Source organism: Acanthochromis polyacanthus, chromosome 9 (assembly GCF_021347895.1).
Source record: "Acanthochromis polyacanthus isolate Apoly-LR-REF ecotype Palm Island chromosome 9, KAUST_Apoly_ChrSc, whole genome shotgun sequence".
Lineage (NCBI taxonomy): Eukaryota > Metazoa > Chordata > Actinopteri > Pomacentridae > Acanthochromis > Acanthochromis polyacanthus.
The window spans coordinates 18,144,849-18,165,339 of NC_067121.1; the positions used below are offsets into that span (position 1 = coordinate 18,144,849).

Genomic DNA, 20,491 nt, shown 5'->3' on the forward strand with positions numbered 1-20,491 from the left:
GATCCGGTGTGATTGTATGTCTGTGAACCTTACGTAGTTTACTACATAAGGTTTTCTTTACTTCCTGTCAAATCACTTTAGATCACTGTGCCTTGAAATGTGCAAATACTGTATATTGGCCTCTAATACATTTAGTATTCTACAGATTCTAAAATTAGAAGTGCTTTGTTTTTAGTACTGTACATCAAGTTTTTAGAGTAAATTCTAACCATAATGTTAATGTTAATCTGGTTACTAACCTGCCTGATTTGTCAAATTTTTTTGCTGTTGTTGTTCCCTTTGGATCGATAAAATATCTATCTATCTATCTATCTATCTATCTATCACTTTGGCGTCACTTAGAAATGTCCTTGTGTTTGAAAGAATTTTTTTTTCAATGAAGTCTAAACATTGTCAATGTGGTAAATGACTATTCTAGCTGGAAACTGCTGATTTTTATTGGAATATCTACATAGAGGTACAGAGGTACACATTGTGTTAGCTAATCATGTTAAAAAGCTAATTAATGATTAGAAAATCCTTGGGCAATTATGTTAGCACATGAATAAAAGTGTGAGTTTTCAAGGAAAACATGAAATTGCCTGGGTGACCCCAAACTTTTGAACAGTAGTGTATGTACTTGGTGGTTGAATTCAAAATAAAATTTGAGATTATTTTTCCCCCTCCTGATCTGTTTTCAAAAACAGCAGCAATGATCAATATGACATGAAATTAAAGATTTTATCGTGATAAATGTCCCAGCTATGTCATCTAGACCTTACTGAAACCACACTGGAACCAATACTGAAGCACTTCTGTAAAAAAATACCAACATAACGACCACATCTACAATAAAAAGTGGGGTGTCCACGGGAATTTAAACACAGGCTGACCATAATAGTCAATAAGCCTTTTAAAGCCTGGACAGGAGCCAACAGCCCCCAAAACACAGCAGGCCCGGCCCTATGTGCTGTTAGCAGAGAGCTGCTCAGTGGCTGGATGTGTCCGGAGCTGCACACCAGCACCCACACCAGCTGCACCTGTGTTTGCGTGCGCGTGCCTAGGGTGGTGGTGCAACGCAATGTCCCCCCCCCCCCCCCCACCTCCCTCCTCCTCCCTCCTCCTCCTCCTCCTCCCCCTCCCCCCCAGCACCACCTCAGCAGCAGCCATGGATGTTCTACAATGTCTGCTCCTGCGCTGCAAGCTAGCCCCGTACCGCCACCCGAAACTCCGGCAGCTGTTTACACATCACAGCACCACAGAGCCCAGCCGCGTGTTAGCCCTTCAGCTAAGTTCATTAATGCCGCGTTACATGAAACCCTCCTATGTTCTGCCTGAATGACAGTATGCCGAACAATAGCCATAGTTTAGACATGACTGAAAATGAAGAGGGCAAAAAAAACACAACTCCAGCGTATCGTCAGCGACCTCAGTCATGTTTCAGTCATCATTGGTATGGTGGACAGACAGGTTGGCATCGTTACCAAGCTGGTTAATGTCCTTACCTTGCTCTCCAGCTCCAGAAAACAAAGGATGCTGTTGCGGGTTGTCTCCGTTAGGTCTGTGCGTCTGTTCGGCCTGAGTCTGACAGCATCCTGTTACAGCCAGCAGCACCGCTGTCAATTCACCGGGAGAAGCACCGGAGTTTCCGGTCAACACCTTCAACATAATGCTACAATTTGGTCATCAGTCTCACGTAGTTGTGATGGTTATGTAAGGATATGAGTAAAGATTCACCTTGATAATACTACCCAGGTGTGTATGTAAGTCAAAGCATTACATTGTTCTTTCCTATGTAGAAAGAACAAGTATATGTAAATTTTAAAAATATACATCAGTGAACCACTTCAGATGATTTTCTAATTGTTTTGTTGTCTGTGTTGTACCACTAATGAATACTGTAAAACATTTTTCCATCAAGTAGTTAAACGTTTTATCCTGTAAGGAGTTGTGGGTGAGGTGTCGACTCCAGGTGACAGTGGACTAGAGGCAGTTGTCCAGTCCATTACAGGTCCAAATCAGATCCACAAAACAGACCCGTACTGCTGTTGGAGCAACAGTCCTAAAACCTGGATCACCCTGGCAAAATATTGTAATTGAAAATGTGCTATGTGATGTTTAAACAGCCCCGTGACAGACTGGAGACCTGTCCAGGGTGAACCCTGCCTTCGCCCTCTGTCAGCTGGGACAGACTCCAGCAGGTACGTATAGCCTTAAGCATGCTTGTGCTTTTATTTTGAAGATTAAAATGTAACATTTTCCGGTTAATCTTTTTCACTAAAGCTGCTAGCTTGACGCAGCTGCTAACGGGTCCGTCTGCATTGAGGCAGAGAAATGGAGCTGGACGGCAGATCTGCCATGGACTGACTGCGTCTCTACGGCATTTTCCACCGACTACATGCATTTACCTTGTCATACCTAGACTTTCAATATAGTTTTATTTTCAGAACATCCCTTTAACTTTCTATATTTTTATTAAAATTAAGTGCATCTAATGGTTTGTCAATACAGCTCGCCCCTGCGAATATGAATGGAGTGGTCCATTCATTAAAGGGCCAGTGCATGCCTTGTCTTTGACAGCTGACTACACCCCCATGGATGTGCAAATCTTTTCAATCTTTCATTCTAAAGGCATCCCAACTAGGACGGATCTACTTATCATTTTGAACTCGGCACAGGTCTTTTTACACATCTCGTCCCCAAAAGTCTTTCCTCTCACTACAACCTGCGACAGCAAACCCACTTGAACATCTCCAAAGCAACAGAGCTCCACACACTTGTTTATTTAGAATAACAATGGCAGTAACTTCATTAATTAGTGTGATTTGAAATTATCCCCAACATGGAGACAGGATCGGTCTTTGTCAGGCTGTAGCAGTAAGTCACGCTGTGTATTTTTCCTCACATTCGAAACATGAGTTGTCACAAACAATCTATTCAGTTCAAAAATCTATATTTGTCCCCTGAGGGCAGTTCAAGGCTCATAGAGCAGTTGGGCACAGAGCTGTAGCAACAACTGTATAATAATAGCAGCAGTCATGTGGTGGCATTGTCAATGTCTATATTGTATTTCTGATTCATTTAATGTTATCTTCATTGAAAATAAATGCTTTTCGTTTAAAAAAAGGACATAGCTGCCTGGAGGTCTCTGTTTTTATTTCCTGCAATGAAGGGGATATTAAATATAGGTAAGATGTAGATAATGAAAGAGGAGGAGTAAGCTGTGTAAAAAGCTGCTGATTCACCACATCTAGAGAGTCTGACCTGTTCTGTATCTAAGTCAGACTATGTTTGAACTTTTGTCAAAATTGTCATATGAATTCTTCTGTTATGACCAAAAATATGTTTTGTGAGATCACTGTGACCTTGAACTATGACATTTGACTCTCAAAATCTGAACAGTTCATTGTTGAATTTGTTAAGCAGACATTTGTGCTTGTGCCACATCTGAAGAAAGTTAGCGATAATGAGATATCGGGTTCAAGAATGGGACAGACAGAGACACAGATGGATAGATGGATACATGTACATGCAAGCAGACATACAACCTAAAAACAGAATGCCTCTAGCCGTAGCTGCTGCCGACAGGGAGGCATACAAATTCTCCTTAAAAACGTTAAACATCTGAACGGAGCAGGGATTCTTCCACCGATGTGAAGGAGGATAGAGAGGATGAAGCGTGTTGAGAGTCAGTAAGTGTGCCCCTGCTTCACTGAAAGACAGTGCTGTTTGTCTGCCATGAGGCACACACACACCCAGACAAACACACTGCCTTACACAGCTTCTGAGACTCTGTGTTGTCATGTGGGCAAACCCCCACACTGTTACCTAGCAACCGTGAAAAACCAGGCTACAGAGACAGCATCCTTGTCATCATAGACTCGTGCAAAATCAGGCCGAGTGGACGGCTGCTGTGGAAGCAAGAGCAAAAAGCCATGTGAGGCCACAGCAGATGTTACTCCTGAGAGACAGACCTGCTGTTGCATTACAGTTAAGTTTAGCAGACACTTTTATCCAAAGCAACGTACATCTGAGAGTAGATACAAGGCAGGTAGGCAAGCAGCACCAAAGACCTTGCCTAAGGGTCCTCACTGGATAACTGTGATTTAAACCACTGATCTCCTGTGCCAAAGTCAAGGATGTTAGTCACTGAGCTATCCAGCTGCACTGCTACAGGCCACAGCGCAAGGAGACAGACAGAAGTCAAATGTTTGGAGAAATTTATTGCTATTGCTCTATCTCTATACAAAACAGTAGAGAAGATAGTCATGAATACACTGTGGGTAAAACACCATACGATATGCAGCAGTTACATACAGTTCTCTGCCAGACCTCTCCATCTGATTACATTTAGTCAGTTTTATGGAATAGCACATGCAAACCACCCAGTGATCACTACTGTATATACATATTGTATCTGCCATTGTACTTGCTCACCGTTTGTATGAAATGCTGTACCCTGCCAATACTCTAAGTCAGCTTACCTTCATAAAGTGGATCTCTGGCTCTGTAAGCCCACTGTACACCCTACTACAGTAATTGTTTTGCAGGAAAGACTAGCAGTGTCTGGTGGGTATGTTGCTACTGGAGGTCATAGTGGACCCTCCATCATATCCGATGCTGTAATATATCTGTTTATATATTTTGATGTTTTTGTATACCCTTTTTTGAGGTAAGATAATAACATTTCCCTCCTTTGTTATGTTGTGGCAACATCACTAGTAATAGCACTTGTTTGTCAGGAAGGTCCTTGGTCCCAATTCTAGTTCTGCACTGCACAACTATTTAAGTGTTTGTCTTTAACTCTTAGATGCATGAGTGATTGGACCCTACCCTCTTCCATAAGTGGTTCAAAAGAAAATCAAGATGTTTTTATGACTTTTTTTCCCCCTTTTTGTTAAGAATAATCATTTGCATTATTGTTTCTATTATATTTTGGTCCACACAAAAATGATTTCATGTTTGACATGCAAACCTATCAATCAATATGTAGCTATATAAATAAATGCACACATGCACGTATACATACACACGTACACACACACACACACACTCAATACATAGACTAAAGTTAGCAAGCTTATTTAGCTAGCTAGTGTTAGCTAACTATAAAGTACACAAAGGGTCATTCCGTGTGGTTTCACCAGATGGTGGTTGCCGCACCATCTTCAAATTAGTCCTAAATTTGCATGCCATTAGATAGTCACAAAAGTACTTTCTATGCAAAATTGTAGGCCTGTAGCTCAAATAATTTCTGAGTTGTGGGGGTTTGAAATTTTCAGAATTTGGGCTATAAAAAGCCTCACCAGCGTTTTTTGCATCTTTAAGTGGTTATTTCTCAGCCTCTAGACATACCAGAGAGCTGTAAGTTGGTAAACAAGGCCTCTGCATGTAGCTAGTGCCGCACAAACATCCTCAGGTGTTTCCCTACACTCTGCAGACCATGGGGGCTTGCTAAAAATGCTAAAAAAAATTAAGAGATACCTACTCACGAGTGGGGTTTGGAACCTTAAAAGTACTAGAAATACTGCACAGAAGTGTTCTAACACCCCTGGGTTCCATTCTACACAAACTTGTGTGATAACTTAGCAAACTGGAGCTTTCTAGGTACCTCAGTTTGGAAAATATGAGCTCCCAAAGTTGGATGAGATTTTTAATTGGCTATTTTTGGTGGCAAAAATCTCAGTGTGGGACAGGTACCAGAGACCCCAAATTTTTCTACAAGACAGTTCTATCTGTCTTCTATCACTGTACAAAAAAGCAGCAGGGTTATATTTGTAGTTACTGAGATATTCTTACTCAAAATGGCATGGGTAATGTCAAAATCGTTTTTTGCTTTTCAGCCCTTTAAATTGGGATACAAGTATTAGTAGTCATTCCAATGGTAGTATTATGTATGTTTTGTTCTTTTTGAACAGAGTGTAGGGAAACACCTGGGGATGTTTGTGGGGCACTAGCTACATGCAGAGGCCTTGTTTACCAACGTACAGCTCTCTGGTATGTCTAGAGGCTGAGAAATAACCACTTAAAGATGCAAAAAACGCTGGAGAGGCTTTTTATAGCCCAAATTCTGAAAATTTCAAACCCCCACAGCTCAGAAACTATTTGAGCTACAGGCCTACAATTTTGCATAGAAAGTACTTTTGTGACTATCTAATGGCATGCAAATTTAGGACTAATGTGAAAATGGTGCCGCAACACCTCCAAGGAATATCTGGTCATTTCACCTGGAATGACCCCTAATCTGATGACACATAATAATAACATATTCTGTTTCACACAAGAGTCATGAATGTGCATGTATGGTGAAAAATATCAATTTGATGGCATAATTTTTTCTGAGGTAAAAAATGTAGATAAAACATACAGCACCCTCCATAATTATGGGCACCCCTGGTTAAAATGTGTTGAAAGCCTTAAAATAAATGCAATTTTTGTTGCAGAAGCATACGCCATCCATCCATTCTCTATACCCCACTTTATCCTCACGAGAGTCGCGGGGGGTGCTGGAGCCTATCCCAACTGACTCGGGCGAAGGCAGGGGACACCCTGGACAGATCACCAGTCTATCACAGGGCTACATATACAGACAGACAATCATTGGTGCATTCACACCTACTGGCAATTTAAAGTAATCAATTAACCTCAGCATATTTGGACTGTGGGAGGAAGCCGGAGTGCCCGGAGAAAACCCACGCATGCACAGGGAGAACATGCAAACTCCATGCAGAAAGATCCCACAGCAAGTTTCAAACACAGGACCTCCTAACTATGAGGCAACATTGCTAACCACTGAATCACTGTACCACCTGTAATGAATATTTGTCAAACAATTATTAATTTTGAGTCGCATGATTGTAAAAAAAAAAAAAAAGAGATTGACAAAAACATAGCTTCATTTTCGATTAATTCCCCCATTTCAAATTCCAACTCCAATGCATCAGCAGTTTAATACATCTGTTTAAAACTACCTATTTCATTTGACGCCAATTGCTCTGTCTCTTGTGTTGTTTTTACTGTTCTTTAATGTGTATTTTGTGCATATACAGTGGGTACGGAAAGTATTCAGACCCCTTGAAATTTTTCACTCTCTGTGTCATTGCAGCCATTTGGCAAAATCAAAAAAAGTTCATTTTATTTCTCATTAATGTACACTCAGCACCCCATCTTGACAGAAAAAAACAGAAATGTAGAAATTTTTGCAAATTTATTAAAAAAAGAAAAACTGAAATATCACATGGTCAGAAGTATTCAGACCCTGTGCTCAGTATTGAGTAGAAGCACCCTTTTCAGCTAGTACAGCCATGAGTCTTCTTGGGAATGACGCAACAAGTTTTTCACACCTGGATTTGGGGATCCTCTGCCATTCTTCCTTGCAGATCCTCTCCAGTTCTGTCAGGTTGGATGGTGAACATTGGTGGACAGCCATTTTGAGGTCTCTCCAGAGATGCTCAATTGGGTTTAGGTCAGGGCTCTGGCTGGGCCACTCAAGAACGGTCACAGAGTTGTTCTGAAGCCACTCCTTTGTTATTTTAGCTGTGTGCTTAGGATCATTGTCCTGTTGAAAGGTGAACCTTCGGCCCAGTCTGAGGTCCTGAGCACTCTGGAAGAGGTTTTCCTCCAGGATATCTCTGTACTTGGCCGCATTCATCCTTCCTTCAATTGCAACCAGTCGTCCTGTTCCTGCAGCTGAAAAACACCCCCACAACATGATGCTCCCACCACCATGTTTCACTGTAGGGATTGTATTGGGCAGGTGATGAGCAGTGCCTGCTTTTCTCCACACATACCGCCGAGAATTAACACCAAAAAGTTCAGTCTTTGTCTCATCAGACCAGAGAATTTTATTCCTCATAGTCTGGGAGTCCTTCATGTGTTTTTTGGCAAACTCTATGCGGGCTTTCATGTGTCTTGCACTGAGGAGAGGCTTCCGTCGGGCCATTCTGCCTTAAAGCCCCGACTGGTGGAGGGCTGCAGTGATAGTTGACTTTGTGGAACTTTCTCCTATCTCCCGACTGCATCTCTGGAGCTCAGCCACAGTGATCTTTGGGTTCTTCTTTACCTCTCTCACCAAGGCTCTTCTCCCACCATTGCTCAGTTTGGCTGGACGGCCAGGTCTAGGAAGATCCTCCCAAACTTCTTCCCTTTGAGGATTATGGAGGCCACTGTGCTCTTAGGAACCTTGAGTGCTGCAGAAATTCTTTTGTAACCTTGGCCAGATCTGTGCCTTGCCACAATTCTGTCTCTGAGCTCCTTGGGCAGTTCCTTCGACCTCATGATTCTCATTTGCTCTGACATGCACTGTGAGCTGTAAGGTCTTATATAGACAGGTGTGTGCCTTTCCTAATCAAGTCCAATCACTTCAGTTAAACACAGCTGGACTCCAATAAAGAAGCAGAACCATCTCGAGGAGGATCAGAAGAAATGGACTGCATGTGAGTTAAATATGGATGTCGCTGCAAAGGGTCTGAATACTTCTGACCATGTGATATTTCAGTTTTTCTTTTTAATAAATTTGCAAAAATTTCTACATTTCTGTTTTTTTCTGTCAAGATGGGGTGCTGAGTGTACATTAATGAGAAATAAAATGAACTTTTTGATTTTGGCAAATGGCTGCAATGACACAGAGAGTGAAAAATTTCAAGGGATCTGAATACTTTCCATACCCACTGTATGTCTGTACGGTGTCTTTGAGTGCCGACAAAGGTGTTTTTCAATAAAATATATTATTATTCATTTCTGTCTCCAGGTGTTAAAACTATGTCCTGAAAAAGTTGCGACCAATATATTAAAAATGACACAACAATATAAGATGCCATAATAGGCTGTCCAGATCCATGTTCTTTTTTGTATTGACATTACATAATTCTGTGGAAATACCAGTTATTTTATAGGAATGACACTGTTTTATATAGTGTAGCATACGGAGGACCAGAACAACAGTTTATTGCCAGGCAGATTCCAAATCAACACACAGAGCATCTAGAGATTCTTTCTCACAGCTGCAAATCTGATAAGAGACCATTTCAGAAGATGGCTTAATCAAAAGTCACATTTAAATGAAACATCTCCATGTCGGATGTTTACCACAGAATTACCATTGTAATCCCTCTTGGAAACAACAGTACGTACCTGTGAAGATAGAGGAGTAGAGGAGACTGCTTTCTTCACCTGCTGATTCTCTTCTACTCCTAATACTCAGGACTCTGTATAGCAGACTAACTTCACAGGTTTCAAAAAGTGAAATCAAGGAGCTCATTCACTGGGGAGTGATGTCCCCAAAGATCTGGACCCAATATTCCAGGCCATTGGGACCAGTACTGAAGGAGAGCGCCTCACATCTGAAGTGGCATCATCGTAGATATTGAACAATTGTTTAAGAAATGAACTCAAATGAAGTCCTAAAGGTATCTGACCTCTGACTTCTCCTGGACAGTGAAGCTTAACACCACCCCTTGACACATCCATGATTGGTCAGATGCTGATTTGAATTTGGCTCCAAAGAATTTCTATATAAGAGAAAGTCACTGGAATACAATGTGGGCTTCCTCTACTATTTTATTGGATGTTTGGCAGGTTCTTTGTTCATTCATGATAACGTTTAGGGCCGTTACTACTTTTTTGACTCAGATTTTTTAGGAGTTCCTACCTGCTCTTTTTCATTGGCTGTTTTCCCCCATGTTTTACCAGAGTTGGTCTTCTGTAACCTTCTTCAATGCGACAGCGTGAACATTCTCTTTGTAACTAAGAGCTTTGTTTTTACCCTGGCACACTTTTAAATGCAACTGTGGAATGGTGACATCCTGTCCCTTCATTCCAGAAGCAACTTAGCCAGCAGATGTCCCCTGAAACATCCCCCTTCAGTATCAATATGCAAGTATAACTTTCCTTCTGCTAGATGGGCGAATTTCGAAATGACAAGTGGCTTCTCAATTCCAAAATGATTCCAAATTGATCACTGCTCCACCAGCTGCATCCAGTAATGATCACGGTTAATTCATTAGTTTATTTATCTATGTTCATTCATTCACTCTCAGTTTGTAAAGTCATTGTTGTCTTATTGTTTATTTCTAGCAGCAGTTTAACAAATTTAATCATGAAGTGTAATTTACACTACAAAGTGTTATTACACTACATCGACAATAGCATATGTATAAGAGCTCATCCATAACACAGATGGCTAAATACAGACTATCTTTATTGTCCCAGGAAACCATTTTAAAAGTTTAGTACATGTCCCACATTGTACCTTACAGATATCCATACAGCAATCGAACAGAGTAGATATTTTCAGATCTCTGAACATCGGCGAGTCAAATTTAGTGTTTTGGCAAACAGGACATTTCAAAAGAGTCCGTGTTAATAGTTCTTCCTTTGGCCACTTGGGGGTAACAGAGCAAACTGAAACCAGACTGCTGGACTTTGTAATTTTCCTCTTCTATACAGATAAACTGAACGATAGCTTTTGGCCCTAAACACCTCAGAAACAAACTATCTAACTAGATAGTTACTCCAGATGGCACTGCCTTGTCCTCAAGCACTACTTTGAGGAAACTTGGAGATCTGAAGAATCATATTGTGCTATATTTTTATTATACAGAGCACTTAAAAATTGGACTCTTCATCCCTGAAATCAGCTTCCTGTGTGCGTTCAGAAGGCAGACACTCTCTTTAAAGATTAGGCTGAAAGCTTTCCTCTTTGATAAAACCTATGGTAGGCCTGGCACATGCAACCCTGAACCATCCTGTAGCTGTACTGGGTCAAGACTATAGAGGGGCTTCTCATGATGCAGTAAGCACCTCTCTTCTACTCTCCTGTTTCTCTATACAGGTATACACCGTCGTTACATACCACGGACATTGTGTCTTCTCTCACTGTAGTTTGTGTTTTGTCCTCTCTACAGGTATTTCTGGATCCGGAGCTCATCAGCCTCCAATCCTCCCATTATGCACTGTTTCTGTTTTCTATCTCCTGTCCTGTTCTCTCTCCCCTTTACTCTCACATCAACTGGTTGAGGCAGATGGTTTCCCTCCCTGAGCCTGAATCTGGCATATGTTTCTTCTTGGTGAATGGGAGTTTTTTTTTCTTCCCACTGTTGCCTAGTGCTGCTTAAGGAAATCCAAAGGATACTCTGGCTAAAGGATGCTTTGGATTTGTTGGGTTTCTCTTTTTGCTTTTATGAGGTCCTCACTTGATTATGTGAAGTACCTGAACATGACATACTTTTGAATTTGTGCTCTATAAACTATACATCTTTTCATTCTCCATTCTACTCTCTTACCAGCTGATCTACCAGAAAATTAGAAAAACAAAAATAGGATGAGACTGGTTCCTTGGATGAACTTGAATGCTTCTGAAAATACTGGTGTGTGTGTGTGTGTGTGTGTGTGTGTGTGTGTGTGTGTGTGTTCTTGTACTTGCTACATGGTGAGTACCATTTTCTGCATTTAACTATCAAAGTGAGGACATTTTTACAAAGTGAGGACATTTTGGCCGGTCCTTACTTTGAAACAGCCATGTTTGAGGGTGAAGACTTGTTTTTACAGAACAGGTATGAATTGAGGTTTGGTTAGGGTTAGGGTAAGGATTAAGTTTAGGCAATCAGTTGTGATGGTTAAGGTTAGGGTAAGGCTCTAGGAAATGCATTACGCCTATGGATGTCCTCACTAAGATAGAAGTACAAACATGTGTGTGTGTGTGTGTGTGTGTGTGTGTGTGTGTGTGTGTGTGTGTGTGTGTGTGTGTGTGTGTGTGTGTGTGTGTGTGTGTGTGTGTGTGTGTGCGCGCGTGTGTGCGTGTGTGTGTGCACGCATGCGTGCCTGTGTGCGTGCGTGTGTGTGTGTGTAAGTGACAGAAACATGGAGAGAACAGAAAGAGACAGAGATGGCTTACATCTACACTGCTCTTCCATAAGTGCCCCTTGTTGCCGAGGGATACAGCTCCAGATTAATGTGGTGACAGGCTTTTATGGTAGCCATGGAAACCAAAGGGCACTGACACACTTACCCAATGAAGAAACCCAAGCTAATGGTGCAGGCTGATGTGTGTGCAACAGACAGAGAGAGGTTATAACCTGAACTAAAATATAACCCCACTGCTGTTTACAGTTTTAGAAAAGAACTCATCTAAACAGTACACCATGTTGCTTTTGGAAAATGATCTAATATCATATTGTTCATTCAGTATCTATACAGGAATTGAACAAACATCATCTCCCATAAATTATGATTCAGTTTGGCTGGGATGACAACAGCTTTGACTGAACAGATTCATGTTTTTACAGGCACTAGGCTGGTAATGTGAAAGCCATCCTGTGATGTCTCCACAGTTTCAAAGTTGGACAGTTTATTGCACAACTGCATGGATGCGATGTAACACAATCTGAGGAATTTTGATAGGCCTGCCCACCTAACTCACAGACATTTTTCAGGGATTTAACAACAACACACCGTGTTGTTCTTGCCTCGGGGGGCAGATGCCAAATGCTGAAGTTGTTCAGCTTTCATTATGTCCTGACTTTCTTGGAAGTGAGTTCCTTTTGGATCAGGGTTCTTGTTTTTTTTTATTTTTATTGTGATTATGCAAAGATTTAACAGTAAGGAAGATCAAAATCAACGTGCCACGCATGCTCTATACTCAGTTAATGAAAATGTGTAAACTGTACAGTTTAACACAGCAAAATCATTACATACACTACTGTTCAAAAGTTTGAGGTCACCCAGGGAATTTCATGTTTTCCATGAAAAATCAAACTTTCATTCATGTGCAGAATTGTAACAGAATTGCACATGGGTTTTCTAATCATCAATTAGCCTTTCAGTACCATTAGCTAGCACAATGTAGCATTAGAACACAGGAGTGATGGCTTCTGGAAATGTTCCGCTGTACCCCTATGTAGATATTTCATTAAAAATCAGCCGTTTCCAGCTAGAATAGTCATTTACCACATTAACAATGTCTAGAGAGTTTTTCTTTCAAAAATAGGGACATTTTTAAGTGACCCCAACCCTTTGAGCTGTAGTGTACATTGCAAAAGGAGATTAATAAGTGTATATAATGATATAAGCATGACTTAAAGGTTTTGATCAGAAAACCAATTAAACATATCATCTACGTGCATACAGATGAGTGACACTTCAAAGGAAAAACCTTAACGCTGTATAACAGGTGGCCCTGTTATACAGGGGGCATTTGGTTGGTTGGGGTTCACTTCTCCCCGAAGAGGAAAATCATTGCAAACTGACAAAACATTTTTCGGAGTAATCATCTTTCTCCCAAGATGAAACATTTGTATTTTAATGGGGGTGCGCTGTTCCAGGATGACAGTGTCCTCAACCATAGGGCACAAAGGGTCACTTTTGGTGAGTATAATGATGTGAATCATGTGCTATGGTCTTCACTGTCACCAGATCTCAGCCCAAGTGAACATCTAAGGCACATTTTGGAACAACATGTTAGACAGTGCTCAGCATCATTAAAATGCCAAATGAGGGAATATCTTTTGGAAGAGTGGTGGTCCATCATTAGAGTTCTATAGAGTTGGAGAATCAATGTCAAGAAGCATTGGTAATGTTCTGGCAGCACATGGAGGTACAACCCCTCACTAAAACACTATTAATTATTGTTATTATTATTATTATTGTTATTATTATTATTATTATTATTATTTATTTATTTTTACTAGTCTGAGGTGCAACTAACAATGTCGAGATTGTATTTCTGATTAATTTGATGCTGTCTTCATTGGGGGAAAAAAAGCTTTTCTGTCAATGTAATGATATTTCTAAGTGACCTAAAAACTTTTGAATGGTAGTTTATATTTGCATTTAAAAACAGAACTGCAAATGTTCTAAATCTGTATGCTGTCACATTTCACATCACAACTAATGTGATTTCTGCTTGACATTAACAGTATGTATTTTATGATGAGTTTAAGTTATTGACTTTTTGGAGTGTAGTGATAAATCTTAAGTAAATAGTTTTTCTTAGGAACACATGCTGTACACTTCTGCATTCTCATGGCTCTGAAAATAATTACCTTTTACAGAGGAAAAAAAAGGTTCTGCAGTTGGAATGTGTACAGACCCCCTGGTTAAACTGTGAAGACAAAGTAGACTTAAAGTAAACATTCTAGGTTTTAAAAGGGTTCATGTGCCTGATGATTTTAGAAAACTATGAGAGATTCAAGTCCGAATGACAGACAGGTAAGAGTTAATCTGGCTCGTTACACACTCAAGTTGTTCAAGTTCATATGTGCACTGTAGTGGTCTCAGCAGGCCCACTGATTCTTGTGGGTGGATCCAGTGAACCCTGTGTTTTGTTCCTGCTGCTGAGAGAGACCAACTGCAGCACTCTGTCATTGTCTAGGCCCTAACTCTTCCTATGTTTGTAAAGCTGTTTCTGCTCAAGTCCGAAAGTCTGAATTCTCATTTAAAGTAAGGACACTGGGAAATATATCTTTCTTTTTACGATCTGTATCCGCAGCTTGAGCTTTGATCTTGAAAATACAAACAGACAAGTACCCTGCTATGACGTTGCCATGATGACATGACTATTCCCCAGTGGCCGGGAAAATATAGGACCTAAAGCTGAGGTTAGAAGTCAGATTTTGTTGAAATATTGTCTTTTTTTATCCCCACAAAAAAATTCAGGTTTACCAACAGCACTGTAACAACGGACTGCCGTTACCAAAGGTCAATTAAATAGTAAATTGAAATGAAACCAAAGCACCCTTTAATTTCTAAAATATTGATGTATATGTTGTGATATGTGTGTTTCTATATTTGTTGGAGCACATGGTTTTCAGCTGTGATGCCAGGCAGTTCTATCTGGATATTCACCTGTTAACATCAGTAGCATTCGGCAGTAGATGGTGTAGTGGAAAGAAGCAGGATGAGCTAGTTAAGCAAACTGTGTAAATGTGGTGTTAGTTTATTGATGTACTGTACAGAAACTTACCTCTGCCCGTCCTCTTCCTCCCAGGGTGTCCGGGCAAAAGTATTACCCAGGGGTTCGGATGCCTTTTTTTAGTTCCGATAGGGAGATGTAATGTGGCAAGTAGGTAGAGGGGAGTTTAAGTTTCCAAATGATCATTTAAAGTATTAAGGGAGTGTTTTTTTGAATGGGGGTTTAGGTTGGTTGTACTTATTGAGTGTAAATGTGTAGTCGGTAATGGACTTTATGTAAATATTCATCATCTATGTTGCTGTGTTTGGGGGTTTATCATGTGGTATGTGCCTGATCGGCGCAGGGTTTTTAAGCCAGTGTATTGTCTGGCAATATAGTGTCCAAACAGCAATAAAAAGAAAACACGGATTTGAATCTTCTCTGATTCCCTGATTTCTTCATTGGTCGCCTCTGCCGCTTTGACAAGTTGATAAGCTCCAATAGAATGGTGAGGCTGGTAAGTCAGAAAACACGGGAACATTTTCAAATTTATGAAACATTTTATGGTATAATGCTCTGGTAAAGGCAGAGATAGGAACTGAGCAGGAGCATTTTGTCCAATTACAGTGTAATTCTTTAGCACATGCAGTAAATAAATAACACAATGACTCGGTACATGTACTGAGACAAATATGGGGAAGAACAGTAAAGGTTAGGGACTGTACAGGTTACAACTTTGTGTGGAACAAGGATTTAACTGATTGTCCTACTGAGAACTTCTTAAAGAATTACAAACCCAGAACGCAACATTCTTTTGAAGCAGCAGGTCATTGGAGCCATCTTTTTGAATGCCATCATATTGGGTGACACCTCATCATTGAGGATCAATATCTGCATTTCCAAACATTGAGGTAAATCTGAAGGGATTTTTTTTAGTAACTCTTTTAAAAAAGAAAGAAGTTTCCATTAACTGCTTTGGAGCAGCAATACTCTGCTACATAGTGTTTTTAGAAGGTGACAGTATAGGTTACATTACATATGGCTGTAATAAACAAATAGACAAGGAGCGAACTGGAGCCAGTTATTTGCCAAACTCTGAAAAAAAAACTTGAAGATGGAGGAGGAGGAGGAACAAAAAAAAACTATGACCATCCCTGAGAAAAAAAATGTGCAGAGAGGTCTTTAGGAAAGGTTGGGAAAGCTGTATACATTATTGTTTCCTGTCAGCTAGTACTGTCCATGTCTGACGCTGTCCAGAGATGAACACAATGATAGAAACAGCTGAGCAGTCGTTCGCATGCTCAATTTTCACTTCATCAGAACTTATTCAGAAAAATTTACACGTGCCATGAACTTTCTTTTGTCAAATTGAGAATGATTTTCCCTCAGCTATTCTAATGTGAAGCTTCAAAATGTGCAGAAAAATACATTATGGAAACAGAGTTAACAACATGTTTGTAGTAGTGAAACCTTCTGTCTCACCCCAGCCAGTTGAGGCAGATGACTGCTCTTCCTCAGCCAGGTACTGTTGGAAATTTCTTCCTGTTAAAATTGAGATTTTCCTTCTTGCAACTGCTGAGTCCTTGCTAAAGCAGGAATTGTTGGGTTTCTCTCCATCATTTTTGAAACATCTTGACCTTACTAATGGAAATTGATCTGAGATGACTTAATGACAAACACCAATCAGTCACTGCATTATGACCACCTTTTTCATATTGTGTTGGTCCCCTTTAGGCTGCTAAAACTCCTTTAACCCAGTGGGGCATGGACGCAGGACCCCCGGGGATGTCCTGTGGCACCGGGATGGTGGCAGTGAATTCTGTGTGAATTTGCAGGGTGGGACCTACCTACATCAGGCTTGTCCTGGTACATCCCTCAGAAGCTCAGTAAGATTTAAATCTGAGGAGTGTGCAACTCGGGTGCTCTGTCGTGTTCCCTGGGCCTCTCCTGAGCAGTTTTTGTGGTCTATCGGTTGCATTGTCCTGCTGAGGGTGGAAACTGGCATCGAGGACTGTTGTTTCCATGGAAGTCAGGGGGTTGGGAGGTTGTTTGATTTGCAATGTTTAGGTGGGTGGTCCATGTCAAACATCCACATGAATGTTGGGACTCAAGGTTTCCCAGCAGAACACTGCATGAAACAAGATGATCGATGTTATTCACTTCACCTGTTAGTGGTCATAACGTCGTGGCTGATCTGTGTATAAACAAGAATTAAATTGCATAGTTTTGCTTTTTTTGTAGTGCAACAACATGCAGGCCAAGCCCCTTTGCCCACTCTATAATTATTTTCAATTAATTCTACCAGGGAATTAAAAATATCTTGAAACTGAAATGTTCTTCATCCTAATATTTTACGAATATTCTTGGGAAACAAAACGCACACTGTGATTAGCCAAATGTTGCTTAGAATTATAAATTGGCAACTAGTTTATGAATCTGTTAGCTGAATGTACAGGCTGCAGATTTACTTTTTACTGCTAACATAAGATAACACGATTGTTCAATAGAAATGTGAAATATGTAAACTTTCAGGACTACGTAAAACTAAAACAGCCTTGTTTCGGCTCAGCTCTCACTGAACCATTCAGAATTTCTGTCTTTCTTTGAGAAGTTTTTTTTTTTGAGAAGTCAGCATAGCTCCACAGAGCACCGTGTTTCTGTGAGAAGGCAGGGTTTGGCAGTCCAAGCTTGACTGAGTTCATGTTTTTCTGCTGCAGTCATGGAATGTTTGTAATTACTCTCTCAGTCTCTCTTTGTATGTGTTTGTGAGAGTGAGCAAGAAGGAGCCAACTCAAAGCAAAGGTTCCAGTTTAAAATGATAAAATGGGAACAGCAGAACAGATAAAAATACTATGGATGATTGAAAACAGTTTTGGGCTTTTACTTCTGTTAAAGAAGCCTTTGTTGTCTTTCAGTTGATGTAGCTGGTTTGTTTATGAGTAGGACAAGTAAGACTACACCATGTAAACAGAGAGAAACCCTGTGATTCAAATATTTGGCCTGAGGAAGTTTGATTTACTGATGAAAGGAACTAACTTACTAAAAAATCTCTCCAACAATTACTGTTAAATCCCGTTACTGGATTCATTTAAGGTAATGATGGCAATGGGATGTTCCAGGACTCTTTGTTCCAACTGGCAGCCAAGTTTGACTAAAAGTTAGTAAAAAGTGTGAATGAAAATCCCACAAACTTCTGATTGGGAGATAAATGTGTATTTCGATGGCATACTGCCTGCACCCTCATGAAGATGCTTTCCTTCTATTGTGTGGAGCTTGGTTCCTCCTTGTGGGGAGTGATGAGGTGAAAACCTAGAAACCAAATATCCCATCTGTACGCGTTGTACATTGACACTGTAATGAACTTGGTCTTGTTTCATCATTTTGTCCTGCATGTTTCTGAGATCTGCCAGCACAGAGACATTAGTAAAAAGAAGTCTAAAACTGTGATTATACAGCTGCACCTGTGTGGATGGACACACTGACAGCTGCAGACAGATGTGTACACTAGCAGCAATTATAACAGATCTCTGGGAGTCCACTCAGAGAACTCCACTGGATGCATGTGAAGTTGGCTGAGTATACATGATACTCTACATTTTACAGGGTGTCCCAAAAATCTGGACATACAAGAAATATCATTAACTATATATATTTTTTTACCTCTACAGCTTTGTCAAAAGAAGAAAGAGTTGAACTGGTACTTCTCAGTGGATATGAACGATGGACATGTCGAAAAATGGGGTTAGGATTAGGTTTAGAGAGGTGATTGTTTGGGGCTAGCATGAATTTTAATGACCAATTCTTTAGTTTCAGCTGATACATTTGGTTTGTCCGTGACACTGCCCATTTTTAAATATTTTTTAATCACCTTCACCACTGTGGAAAAGCCAAGTTGAATCCTCCTTGGATGTCATGCATTAAATTCATCTGCTATCTTTCGATATGTCCATAGAGGCAAACAGTCACGCTCACATTCACACCTACAGACAATTTAGAATCACCAGTTAATCTCAGCATATTTTTGGACTGTGGGGGGAAGCCAGAGAACCTGCTGAGAACCCACACATGCACCAGGAGAACAGGCAAACTCCACACAAAAAGATCCCAGGAAAGCCGGGACACTAATTCCGGATCCTCTGTGAGGCGACAGTGTTAACCACCATCCACTGTCAGTATGGAAATAATGACGTTGATGCAAATTGTTTTTAAAATGTATTCTAAAGTTGTATCAATACAGTGGCATGCAAAAAATTTGGTCATCCTGACTCAAAATTTCTGTTAATGTGAACAACATTGAGATAAGAGTTCAGCTGATTTCCAAAATGAATACTTAGTATCTCTAACAGGCAACTTTAAAAAATATTTTCATCATGATTTCTTTTGGGTCCCAACTGGCTTAATGTGAAAATGATGAAAAAGAAAAAGGACCCAAAGCAAAAGATTGTAAAAGTATGTTCACTACACCAACACCCCCAGCAAGTATCACTTGTAAACACACGTATCCATTCATTTTCAATCATGTTTTGGTCAGAGGATTGTGAGAGCCATGACAACACCTTCAGCTTCCTCCTGAGGTAGTCCATTGTTGATTTTGAGGAGTGTTTCGAATCATCATTTTCAGCTGATATTACAGATTCTCTGATGTTTGACTCCAGAATTTACTGCTATTTAAGTATTAAATATTATAATATAATTAAATATTACATTGTTTTGTTCCTCTGTCTTCCACTGAAATGTTTCCTGTGCCGTTTACTGTAACTAAAGCTAAATCCATGATGCATCCACCCCCATGCGCCGTTTTTTCTCTAAATACATTTTACACTGTTTTGTGGTTACTCAGAATGATTTGGTACAATCAAATTAAGGCTGAGACATAAATATGTCCAGTTGTTCAGTGAGTCAGAACCTTGCACCAAAGCATGAGCGGCTGGGGAAGTGCCTGAATTTCACTACAATCATGTGGGTTATGAGACAGCAGGCTGAGCTCATATAGCACATTTCCAGGAAACTGGAATTCCTTACACAAATATTACTCAAACAGTGTCTACACCCCAAGACAGGGAAGGCATCCTGCTGAAACATTACACTGTCTGTCTTATGTCTTAAAATCTCCCATCCCTGATGTAACAAGGCAGACTGAGGCGCCGCTTAAACCCCTCAGGAGTGTACTTGGCTTAGTACAGCACAGAACTGATTTGTAGGGGTTTTGTTGTGTAATTCTTCAGGGTAAGTTTGGGAACATTATTACAGAAATGTTATGTTATAAGTCAGACACACTAAGAAAAGGAAGTGTTGTTGCAACTTCAATACAACATGCAAATACGTAGGAGCTCAGTGCATTGCAATGTCAATGGGAGAATCTGTTTTTTGTATATTACTATACAAGCATACTGTGTATACTGGGTGCTAGTGGGGTGTAATTTACTCACTACTCTTGATCTTCCTTCATGAAAATAACACAGTAATCAGTAAGCAGATAGTAACAGTTAAAACTCATAACAGGATATGCATGTTCAATGTAAACACCATATCTCAGATGTAATAAAACCGGGATAAGCCCAACAATGGGGATACTCGTGTCCATGTAAACAGACTGAATGCTTTTGAAAGATGTTCTAGAGCAGT

General features: G+C 40.3%; 1 protein-coding gene and 1 long non-coding RNA gene across 2 annotated transcripts in view; both read right to left on the reverse strand.

Moving 5' to 3' along the window:
* Positions 1-1,627, reverse strand: part of fam110b (family with sequence similarity 110 member B) — a 44,320-nt gene extending 42,693 nt beyond the window's left edge. Inside the window, exon 1 of the mRNA XM_022208543.2 lies at positions 1,485-1,627. The gene's annotated coding sequence lies outside the window, so the exon portion shown is untranslated. The remainder of the gene's footprint in view (positions 1-1,484) is intronic.
* The window catches only part of LOC127535399 (uncharacterized), a 261,104-nt gene that overhangs the window by 42,693 nt on the left and 197,920 nt on the right, over positions 1-20,491 (reverse strand). The gene's annotated exons all lie outside the window — the stretch shown is intronic.